The following is a 12,753-nucleotide window of genomic DNA, read 5'->3' on the forward strand; positions in this document are numbered from 1 at the left end:
CAAAATAAGAGTTAAGAAATGGCAGGGGCGGGGGCATTTCATTTTTGTGTGTTTTGGAGGCTATTCATTGATGCAGATTTGCAGAGGAGCAAAATCCATAGAGAAGTGATAAAGATGAGTTTCAGCCATGTTCAATAAGGGAAATGTAATGAGTAAGGAGGTGGAAGAATTTTTGATTCATTCAGATAATTTTTCTGTATTGTTAAATTACCAGCCTGTGAGGTAAGGGGCATTAGTGGATCAGGGTCTGTGGAGCAAAGAGGGTCAAGAAAAGCATGTCAGTGGGGGAAATATTGATCGAACAGTGATTGTTGCATCCGGAGGTTTATGTTAACCACTGAAAAAGATAATGAGAAAAGAGGGTAAAATAATTAATTGGTAATGTTCCAATTTAGGAAAGAGATCATGCATTTTAAAATTTGTAAGCAAAACTACAATTCACTTAAGGATGGCATCTAAAGAGGAGATGAGTCAAGCATAGTTTTGGCCTATTCCATCCAAGGGCAAAGGTAGGACATGCAAAATGAAGGCCTGTGCCGAAAGAGAGAGACAATAAGATGCAGGAAAAGATTTTGGCAGATGTCTGTTTCACTGCTCAAGTATTACTGAGCCAAATGTAAAAAAAGATGTAGAGTAATACAAAGGAAGAAGAGAAGAATGCGGGAATCAAAATGTCTTCAATGTGCAAACAACAAGATCAAATGGGGAAAATAAGGGTAGAGTTCATCAGGTGTTAAAGCAAGGAGGCAGAGAAGATGCAACACTAATTGAATACTTTGCAAGGCAGAACTTGACATAGTCACAGTAACACTATTATATCTTTCAAATAACTTTCTGAAATAAGCTCTGGCAGTGTCCTGGGCCGTCAACAGAGTAGATTCGCTGGACATGCAACACTTCATTAGCCAGGAGGGATCAGTGGGCATGAGGTCCTCAAGTTTCACTGCACCCAATCAGCTATTGGCTCACTGTTGATCGTATGACGTTCGGATTCCCATTGAATCTGAAGATCATATGATAAACAGGACACAATATGGTGTTTTTCCAGATATTTCTTGAATGTCTTGAGAGTCACAGAGAGTGACTTGGGTGGAGAAGAAATGAGAATGCAAGATCCTGTTGGACATTGGTAATGTAGAATACTGCAAGTCCAGTTCACTGGCGAGACTGCTGGTGTGGGAACTGCATAGATTTGGTTGTGTGAGCCAGGCCCTCATGAGGTCACCCATTGCAGCCACCTGGGGAAGGAGATGCCGGAGGTATTGTAGGAAAGAGCAAAAGCTCTGCTGGATTCTGTGCCGGGCTGGGGGCGGGTACTGGAGCCTCCTGCTGCTGCTGCCCCCAGTGTTCATTTGGTGAAAGACAAGCTGGATTGCGTTCATCTGCAGCTGCACTAGCATGTGATGAAGACTGCTGCGACCTCATTCTTGCAGAAACTTGGATCCAGGACAACATTGTGTGCACCATCAAGCTACAGGCCATAACACTCAGGGATTTGGGCTATATTATCTTTTGTGACTATGTTTTTCTGCTATTGTAATTATATGTGCTGTATATATTGTATGCTGCCTGTGACTGTTGTTACTGTGCTTTTCACCTTGGCCCCGGAGGAACACTGTTCTGTTTGACTGTATTCATGCGTATGGTCGAGTGACAATTAAACTTGAACTTGAAGTTGAGAGATGGAGTGGGGAGAGAGAAACAGGAAATTGTAGAAATGGGTACAATTACATTGCTTAGCAAGCGTTTAACCAGGTGCATGGATAAAATGGTTCAGAAGGATATGGTCCTAAGTCAGGCAAACAGAACTAGCATGGATAGACATCTTGTTTGACATGCATGATTTGGGCTAAAAGGCCTATATGTCAAATGTGTAAATCTATGACTCGATTTTGAGGAAATGTTGCAGTTGGACCCAGCCCTATTCATATCCTGTCACGCTTAATTACAAGCTTAGTGGCTGCCATTGAAAATTCTAGGCTCAAGTCTGCATTCTGTCTGAAAACTGAAAACATATAAATGTGTCTATTGATGGAATTTTCAACATCATCCTTCCACCACATCAGTAAGACTCCCAGGGACCAGAAATTGTAGATTGAAGAAATTCTCAGTGTGCCCAACTTTTGGGTGTGCTCTAACTTGCGGTGTCCCTTTCACCCGTTGCTCATTTAGGGAGGTCTCTGGCCTAAAATGGTGCTCTGCCCTGAGATCGCTTCTTTTTTTCCTGAGTTCCTCTGTCAGTGGCCTTCACTTTCAATCCAGCAAGATCTCTAACTTTCTCTGGCTGCATGTGCTACTTTGATTTTCATTGCTCTACCACTGATGGAAGTAGCTTCAACAGCTTAGGCCCTGAGCTTGGAAAACCCCATGCTAAGCCTTTCAGATTCACTAGGCATTTTTTTCTTTCTTTGATTTGCTCCCTCTAAAGTATGTTCTTATAGTCTAGTATCAATTATCGCTTAAGACTTTTTGTCACTAATTATTGCAGTAACAGGTTTTATTTACTATTATGTTTGTAACTTATTTAATTTTTGCACTGTTGGTGTGTTAAAGAAAGCTACTATTCATTGTCAGAATGTCAATTCTACAACAGTTAGCTTGACTGTAAAGATCAGGGTTACTTGTCACAGGTACAGCAAAGCGTAGAGTGCGATGTATTGTTTTGCATCCAAGCAAATCAGCTAGGATTATGCTGCGCAGCCTGCAAATGTCACCACGTTTCTGGTGTCAACATAGTATGTCCACAAAGTGAAATGAAGGGCAGGCTGAAGGGAGCAGCAAAGTTGATTACCACTGAGAGGCTTTAGTTCACTTTGCAATTGAGTGCATAGAGCTGGGCAGTAAGTAAATAAGTAAATAAATGGAAGAATAGTTATAGAGCTGGTCATTGAAAGGTGGAGATGAATGCTCTCACCGTCATGCATTGTAATGTCCTACATCATGCAGTTCTCCCTTGCTTTTATGCAAGGCTTCTTTATCAGGTGATGCCTCTTCCCACTCTCTGCCTTCTCCATCTTCAGTATTAGTTCCATTGTTTGAGCTGCACTCGTCGTTGTATGAGCCTCAATATTAGTGGTATCTTGCAGGGAGCTCCCAGACTTAAGTTCATGAGGCCAAGCATGTACTTTCTGATGTTTCTGGTGATCCCACAGTATTAAGCTGATAAAGTGTGCTGAGATTTCAGTCTTGTGCTACAGTGCTGTGAGATGTCCATGGGAGTAATGTTTAGTCTAGAGACCCTGAGGTTTTGCAGCTCACAGTGAACTCTGTCTTCAGCCCCTGCATCTGCTCTGTGAGTAAAGCCCTTAACTTCTGTTGGTTCTCTTTTTTGGGGCTGCTTCTGCTCTTTTGTCAACTATACATTTATTCAGAATAAAAAATGATGCTCACAATACTCTGAAGAAGGCAAAAAAAAAATCAAGCATACCTGAATGTCATTAAGCTGAACAAGGTGCAGAGAAGATTCACAAGAATGTTACTGGGATTAAGGGTCTTGAGTTATAAGGAGAGGCTGGATAGATTGGAACTTTTCACCCCTGGAGTGAAGCAGGCCAAGGGTTAATCTTATGGAGGCATAAATAAAATAGATGGTCACTTTTTGTAAACAAGAGAAAATCTGCAGATGCTGGAAATCTAAGGAATACACATAAAATGCTGGAGGAACTCAGCAGGCCAGGCAGCATCTACGGAAAAGAGTACAGTCGACGTTTCAGGCCGAGACCCTTCAGCAAGACCCCTCCGGCACCTTCTAACTCTGAGTCCTCGTCTTTTTTCTCCAGACCTGCAGAAAGGTCCTATGAGGCTTTGGTGAGTGGGTTAATTAGAAACTTACTCTCATTCCACCAATATAACGTTACAAGGTCATTGGCTGCCAATGATTTCATCGGATCCTGATTTAAACTCGATCGTCATGTTTCCCACAAGAGTCAAGAGGATGTTGTGGGCAAGAGAATAAATTGATTTCCCATAACTTAAACTGTTCAACTTACACATCTTTATGGACACAATGTGATAAGAATATTGTACTTCCCGATGCAATGTCAAAGCCCCAAAATTGACGAGTAGCACCCATTGCTACTTATATAGAAATGGGTCAGGGAAATGATTCAATGCTGGAATTAGTAAATTGTTATCGGGGTGCCTTTTTTGCCATTAGCAAAAGGTGATATCAGCTTGTCTCACTTGCCATTCAAGTGCATGGAGCAATGGGGCAGACATGAAGTCAACTGAGCACAGACAATAAATTCGTGTCACTTCAGGTATACATTTAACTTGTGTTCGGTAGATACAAGTCAATATATCTGGTATTGCAAGTTAATCATTATGATGTAGGATCTTATTCCGTAACACCATACTTGTTTTCTTTGAGATTGTGTTTCCTTGTTCCTTTCTTCTCCGGCGCGCATACATTTTTACTTCACTCTCTGTGCCCGATTTAACATTGAATTCACCTTTATAATTTATACTCCCATGCTCTGGCCTTGCATCGTTAATTTCCCAATGCTTCAGTCGGATTGATTAATGAGGTACTGTACAGAGTTGCCTAGTCTGCGTGTTCATAATCCAGATGTTTTGCTCCACACTACGCTGGGAATCTGTTCCTGCATGAGTGGCCTGCAGATGGCGAATGAAAATCCCGGAAGTGGCATCCAGATGTGCGTTGCTTACAGCGGGACCTGTGGAGACGCACAGGGGAATCCTAAAACTAAATTGCAGACTACGCGATCCATGCAGTAAATTCCCGATTTTTGTTCAGGCTTTTTTTTCATACAACGCACAAGAATGTTGGACTACAAGGTGACCTCTTCCATAGATTTGTATTTGTGTATCAAACATCAGAACTGAACAAATACTTAAATTTTATCCAACAGCTTTTCTTGTTAGTTTTCCGTTAACGTGAATGGACCGCACAGGTTCAAATCTAGGAATAATTTTAGGCATTTTCTCTTGGAACAGGCATATTCATGCATAAAGTGGATTCGGGATGGAACAACAGAGGTGGAAAAAATGCCTGCATAGGGTAAAGGTCAGGGTCTTGTGGTTGCATAAACTGGAATTGGGCCACCTCCATTTCGAGTAAGGCAGCGCGCGAGGGAACTAATTATATCAGGTAGTAGCAATCTGGAAATTCTTACCGAATTATTTTATAGTACGGTTGTCATGCAACCGGCCACTTTGGGAATGAGTGACTTCTCCCACTTGTCTCGGAGAGCAGACCACGAGAGGGCGACATTGAGTTGTCAAGATGATTGTGTCTCAATTTCTTCCTTTGCTGTACTTAAAATATTTGTCATTGTTTGCAGTTATTTTTTGCCTCAAAAGTCTCTCAGGACAGCACAGTTCCCTACGTGTTATCGTGTAGTTCGGATCCAAATCCGTGCTAGATGTATTTCTGAAATAAATTTACCTCAATCTTTATTAGGTAACTTCTGCTCTTCCTGGCCAACTGTGATTGCCAGCAGCTCAGCTTGCAACATCTAACTGATTTGCGTCCCGCCGACCTGCAGTTTGCTGCCATAGAGTCTGGGCGACTTTTCACAGCGAGCAGTTGGCGTCGCTGTTTTATTAAATTTGCAGGTGGTTTCATTTCGAGAGCGGTGATCGACTGGGTATTTGTGTTCAAGAATGTTCATATTAGCAACACACACAAATGCTGGAGAGACTCGGCTTTTACATTATAATTTATATGTTCATGTTATATATATTTAATATGTTTATATGTTCATATTAGGATTTGTTCCAGAAGTTATGTGCACGAACCTGGCCAGCAACTTCTTTGAATAATTGCTCTCTTGCTACTTTTATGATACAAAGACGAACTTATTTCTCTGTGCCACTCTGCGTATGGATTTTTGCTTTTAATCACACACCGGTATATGGCATAATTTCATCTTTCTGTAGGAGTATGTTTGTGAAGCTGTATTATTTTCTTTAGAATGGGGGGACTTTGGGGTTCTAACCATTTAACTGTCATTCATTCTTTGGGGCACTCCGTGTTCGTGGATGGTTGCGAAGAAAAAGCATTTCAGGATGTATATTGTATACATTTCTCTGACATTAAATGTACCTTTGAAACCTCTGAATACACGTCCCTCTTACACAGACATGATTTCAGCCCGTCTGGGTGAGCCAGGTTAATTGGTTAGAAAACAGAAACTACATAAGGCTTTAGCTAACTTTTGTTCAGTCTTGTTGCAGATTTTATCAGCATTGTTGCACAATTTTACACAGTGACTATCTGAGGTTTAGTTACCGTTTTATTTTGAAGCAAGCAGCAGGAAGGAATTTTATTTGCACATGGATTAGAGATGGTGATGCAGCTGGGCTTTCTTTCCTGCTGCTATTGGGCTTCGTTTTGTTCATTGCATCACTCCTTCCAGCCCGTTTGTTTGTTCATCGGATCAAAGCTCACACTAGGGATACCAGTGTCTGGCACGACTCCACAGATGGACAACGAGGCCAATGGAGTTGGTTGAAGAGAAGGGCTTTTCATAGCGGGCACCAATAAGTTTGTAACCCATAGGATAAAGTGATAGTAATGAAATGGATAAGTCATTGGCTTAGAGGCAGGGCTGGAACAAAGGTGTTCAGTAGTATACCCAAGGACTGCTAGAGCTGTTGTTTTCCTTGATTTCTAATTAACAGTTTTAATTTTAAGATGATTCCTAAAACCTCTGCATGATAGGAAGGCAATAGCAGCCTTAGGAAAGGTACAGAAATTATTGAGAGACTATTGAGCAGAAGCTGGGTTTGCTTTCCTCAGAGCGGAGGAGAAATTTTAAGTGTTGACATAATAGAAATATATATTTTTTTAAATGAAGAGTCAAGCCAAAATGAATGAAGAGAAAGTATTTCCACTGGCAAAAAGATCAAAAACTAAAAGATCCTGAAAATGGTGCCTGGCAGAAGAACTAGAATTGACCTGAGAATAATTAAAAACAAATTGTGTTCTTACATTCTTGAGTTCAATGCCTGAAAGGATCTTGGAAGCCAATTCCAACTCTGGCTTTCAAAACAAACTAGGAAAAACTTGGCAGGGGTAGGGAACAGGCATGGAGAAGTAACTGGAAAGTGCAATTGATACATGCAATTGCCTCCTTCTGTCCTTTAATAACCCCATGCTCCAGGCATTGGATAGTATTCATGAAACTGTGCCTCATGCTCAGTGATTCAAGAAAAGTGACAGAAAGAAAATACACGTTATATCTGCCTAAAGTGCAGAACTCAGAATTTTTGGCCATGTTAAAATTGCTAACTAATTAAAAGCATCTAGAATGTGTGGCAAATAATAGTAATATTTTGGATTTACTACAAGATTTGCAACATATAGATATTTCAAGTAGAAACATGAATATATTATTTCACCTGCAGCTGTATAAAACTCTGCTTAGACTGCACTTGCAGTAATTGTGTGGAACTCCAGTCGTCCCTTTACAGAAAAAACGTGGGGGATGCAGAGGAGGTTCTCCAGGATGCCATCTGGATTAGAAAGCACTAAGTAGAAGGCGAATTTGGGTAAACTTAGATCGTTTTCCTCTCTGGAGCATCAGAAGCTGAGGGGAGAATTGATAGAGGTATATAAATTTACAAGAGACACAGATAGAAAATACTAAAGAGCATAGCATAAATATGAGAAAATCTGCAGATGCCGGAAATCCAAAGCAACACACGCAAAATGCTGGAGGAGAGGCGGCATCTATGGAAAAGAATAAACAGTCGATGTTGCAGGCTGAGACCCTTCCTCAGGGCCTTCGGCTTTAAGGATGGAGGAGGTCAAGTTTAAAGAGGTGCAGGGCAAGTTTTTTTTTACCAGAGCGAGTAACGGGATGGCTGGAATGTGCGGCCTGGGATGGGATTGGAAGCAAACCTGACAGTGGAGTTCAAGAGCCTTTTAGACTCACACATGAGGAAGTGGAAGAGCGGGTTAGTAAGTTTGCCAATGACATGGAGGTTGGTTGTGTTGTGGATAGTGTAGAAGTTTTATTTATTTATTTACTTGTTTCATTTATTTAGAGATACAATGCTGAGCAGTCCCTTCTAGCCCAACAAGCTACACAGTCCAGCAACCTACCTATTTAATATTAGCCTAATCACACGACAATTTACAATGACCAATTATCCTAGTAACTGGTATGTCTTGGGACTGTGGGAGGAAACCAGAGCACCCGGAGGAAACCCATGTGGTTCATGGCAAGAATTTACAAACTCCTTAGATGTGGCATTGGAATTGAATTCCAGCTCTGGAATGCCCTGAGCTGTAATAGCATCACACTAACAACACTCACAGCAGGACATTAATAGGATGCAGAGCTGGGTGTAGAAGTACGAGATGGAGTTCAATATGAAAAAGTGTGAAGTAATTTACTTTAAAAGGTCAAACTTGAAAACAGAATACAAAGTTGATGGCAGGATTCTTAACAAAGTAGAGGACCAGAGAAATCTTGGGCTTCATGCCCACAGAACTCTCGAAGTGGTTAAGAAGGTGCATGGCGTGTTGACCCTCATTAGTTGTGGGACTGAACTCAGGAGAGTTCAGGTTTTTTTTAATGCAGTGAGTGGTAGATAGCCAGGTGGCTACACATCGAGGAAATGGAAGTCATCCAAAAAACGAAGGGTAGATCTATATGGAAAACCATGGTCACTAAAGTCCACATCGGATATGGTACCTAGACAGACAGGCAGGGTGGTAGATGCATGGATTACGCTGTGAGAGGTGGTGATAGAGGCAGATTCGTTAGGGACGTGTAATGGACTCTTAAATGGGCACATGGATGAAAGAAAAATGGATTGGTTGGATTGATCTTGGAGTAGGTTGGAGTCAGCACAACATCATGGGCTGAAGGGCCTGTACTGTGCTGTTCTGTTTTACACTGAATGGTCACTTTATTAGAAACACCTGTGTACCTGCTCTTTAATATCAGCCAATCAGGTGCCAGCAACTCAATGCATAAAAGCATGCAGACATCATCAAGAGGTTCAGTTGTTGTTCAGGCCAAACATTAGAATGGGGAAGAAATGTGATCTAAGTGACCTTGACCGTGACTGATTGTTGGTGCCAGACCTGGTGTTATGAGTATCTCAGAAACTGCTGATCTCCTGGGATTTTTGCACACAGTAGTGTTTACAGAGTTGGTGTGAAAAAAAACACTGAGTGACAGTTCTGTGGGTGAAAATGCTTTGTTAATGAGAGAGGTCAGAAGAGAACGGCCAGACTGGTTCAAGCTGACAGGAAGATGACAGGAACTCAAATAACCATGCAGTACAACAGTGGTGTGCAAAAACCCATCTCTGAATGTACAACTATCAAACCTGGCAGTTGGGTAGGCTACCACTGCAGAAGACCATGAACATATTGTTAGTGGCGGGAGGTACCTAATGAACTGGCCATTGAGTGTATGTTCTATGAGCATGCAGGGATATAGATCATGTGCAGGTATAGGTTTGGTATAACTTGGCATCATAATTGGCACAGACACTGCGGGCCAAATGGCTTGTTCCTGTGATGTACTCTTCTGTATTCTACAGTATGTTTTTATTTAACCAGTCAGTAAGATTGTAGCTGAATTTTCAAATCAATTAATTTTAAAAGCTTTCTTCCTATCTCCTGATTCCCTTAGCACTCAAAAATATATTGAACAAAGAATTTATGTGTATTGAATGTACTCATTGATCAACTGCCTGGGACTAAGGACGGGAAAGATTCTCAATTCATTGATTGAAAAAACTTGGTTCAATCTCAACCCAATACAGCAGACCTTAGATGATGACCCTACCTTCTGATTCTACATCCAAGGTAAACAACTTCACAGCCTCTTTCTTCTCATTATTTTTCTCCAATCCTGCTGAAGGGTCTTGGCCTGAAATGTTGACTGTTTACTCTTTTCTATAGATGCTGCCTGGCCTGCTGAGTTCCTCCAGCATTTTGTGTGTGTTGCTTGGATTTCCAGCATCAGCAGATTTTCTATTGTTTGTGATTGGTTCACAGCCTCTATCTTGTTAAACATTCTACGAATTTTACATGTTTTGGGTGTGTTAACTTTGGAACAGATTCCTACGGCGACATTTTGTGTTAATATGTTTGTGTATTTTCTGGTGAGTGAAATATCTCCTCATTGTACAATGTCTTTCTGCAGCTGTGGGCACGTAAGGAATGTTATGAAATATTACTCTCCTGTCTGAGTGAGTGCGGTTCCAGTAACACTCAAGAATGTTCTTCAGTTGCCTGAATGTATGCAGGTCCAACAACCCTCAATGATATTGTCCACTCGATTTTATGAATGAAGATCGTACAAGACCCAAAAGTATCCTTGACTAGATGAGTGCATCTCAAATAACACTGAAGGACATTCCGATGGCCTGCATGGCTCCAACAACAGTCAAGACCTTTATTTTCCCCTTGCTCGGTAAGTGCTGCTTCAACGACACTTAAGAATATTTTCTACTTACTGGGAGAAGTGCACTTAAGAAGCTTGATATCACCCAGGACAAAATGGCATTCTTGAATGGCACCACATCAAGCACACTAATTCCCTAGAGCACCGTGCCTGGAGTGTGTACCAACTGCATAATGTATGGCAGCATCCCAGCAGGATTCTTCAACACCACTTGGATCACCCATCACCTCTATCACCCAAAAGGACAAGGGAGTAACAACATGAAGAATATCCATCCTCAAGTTCACTCACTATCCTGATGGAATAACATGATGCAACTCAGTCAAACAGCACTACAGGGCTCTCTTCACCACTGGCATTGCAGCTGCTAAAGGACATGGCTTCCTACTCAGTACTCAAGGTCAATTAGAGATGATCGTTTATTTGCTGACTTGCAATGAGGTTCACATTCATTAAGTGAATAAAGGGAAACAAGTATTCTTCATTCCACCATTCCTTCTCTTGCTGATTATCTCAGTGTCTGCTTGATCACAATTCATGAATAAAATATCCAACCAAATCATCACTCCTGACAATATTTATACATCCAATCAAAACCAAAACCACATAGTCAAAGTTCAAAGTAAAATTTATTATTATCAGAGTACATAGATGTCACCACATACAACCCTGCGGTCCTTTTTCCTGCAGGCATACTCAGCAAATCAATATGTAGCCCCCTGGTAAGCCTCAGGCTCGCTCAGCTCACTTCCGGCTAGGGGGAGCAGCCTTCCACCCCGCCAAACTCTGTAATCGAGTTTGTGTGGATGCTGTGTGACGTACCCCATCACGCCAATTAAGAGACAGTACCCCATATGCGATTAAATGATTACACTTTATAGATCTTTTTGGAACTAGGTAATAGAGATACAATATAAAAGGAAAGTAAAAGGCACCAAACTTATCAAAGTTCAGCCACTTCATGCACAACTGTTGGAGCTCAAATAACGGAGTCTTTCCACCATTTGATCCCCTCCGACCTCCTCGGCCTACCGCCTGGGTCTAACCATGGTGGTCGACCAGTCGCTCCACACGAGTCTGTCCTCGTCTCCTCTCCTCACCGAAGACCCTGGGCCTTGGATTCCCGCTCGGGGTCCGTTCCATCGCCCAGCTTACAGCACTATGCATTCTGCGCCAAAGCCCACGAAAACAATAGCTTACAGGCACACAAGAAAGAATACCATCTATCCCAATTGGGTAGCAAATGAATACAATTCTCTTTATCAGTAATTATAACCCAAACAAACTGCTAGAGAGATAACCACTGTCTCAGCAGTTAACATCACAGAGAAGCCATTTTATTTTTAACATAACAAAGAAGCCATTTTATTAGCCTTAGCAGTCACATAATAGAAGAAACTCCTTACATATTTATACATCCAATCAAAATCAAAACCACACAGTCAAAGTTCAAAGTAAAATTTATTATCAGAGTACATAGAGTACACACTCAACCCTGAGATTCTTTTCCCTGCAGGCATACTCAGCAAATCTATAGAAAAGAACTGTAAACAGGATCAATGAACAGCAAACTGTGCAAATACAAATATAAATAAATAAAAATAAATAATGAGAGCATGAAATAACACGGTAAAGAGTCCTTAAAGTGAGACCATCGGTTGTGGGAACACCAGAAATAAAATAAGTGTAGTTATCTTCTTTTGTTCAGGAGCCTGATGGTTGAGGAGTAACTGTTTTTGATCCTGGTGGTGCGAGTCCTGAGGCGCCTGTACTTTCCACCTGATGGCAGCAGTGTGAAAAGAGCATGGCCTGGGTGGTGAGGATCTTTGATGATGGCTGCTGTTTTTCTACAGCAACATTTCGTGTAGATTTCAATGGTTGAGAGGGTTTTACACGTGATGTACTAGGGTAAATCCACTAACTTTTTTAGGATTTTCTGCTCAAAGGCACGGGCCATTACACAGCCAGTCAGCACACTTTCCATCACGCATATATAGAATTTTGCCAAGGTTTTTGATGACATGTTGAAACTCCACAGACTCCTGAGGAAGTAGAGGTGCTTTTCGTGCATTCCTTGCAATAATATTTTTACAATGTGTCCAGGACAGGTCCTCTGAGGTAGTGACACCCAGGAATTTAAAGTTACTGACCCTCTCCACCTTTAATCCTCTGGCTCATGGACCTCTGGTTTCCCTCTCATGAAGTCTACGAACAACTCCTTGATCTTATTGACAATGAGCGAAGGATTGTTATTTTTCCACCATTCAGCCAAATTTTAAATCTCCCTCCTGTATGCTGATTCATCACCACCTTTGATACAGCCCACAACAATCATATTATTAGCAAACGTGTATATGGA

This window comes from Mobula birostris, chromosome 1 (genome assembly GCF_030028105.1).
Source record: "Mobula birostris isolate sMobBir1 chromosome 1, sMobBir1.hap1, whole genome shotgun sequence".
In the NCBI taxonomy this organism is placed as follows: Eukaryota; Metazoa; Chordata; class Chondrichthyes; order Myliobatiformes; family Myliobatidae; genus Mobula; species Mobula birostris.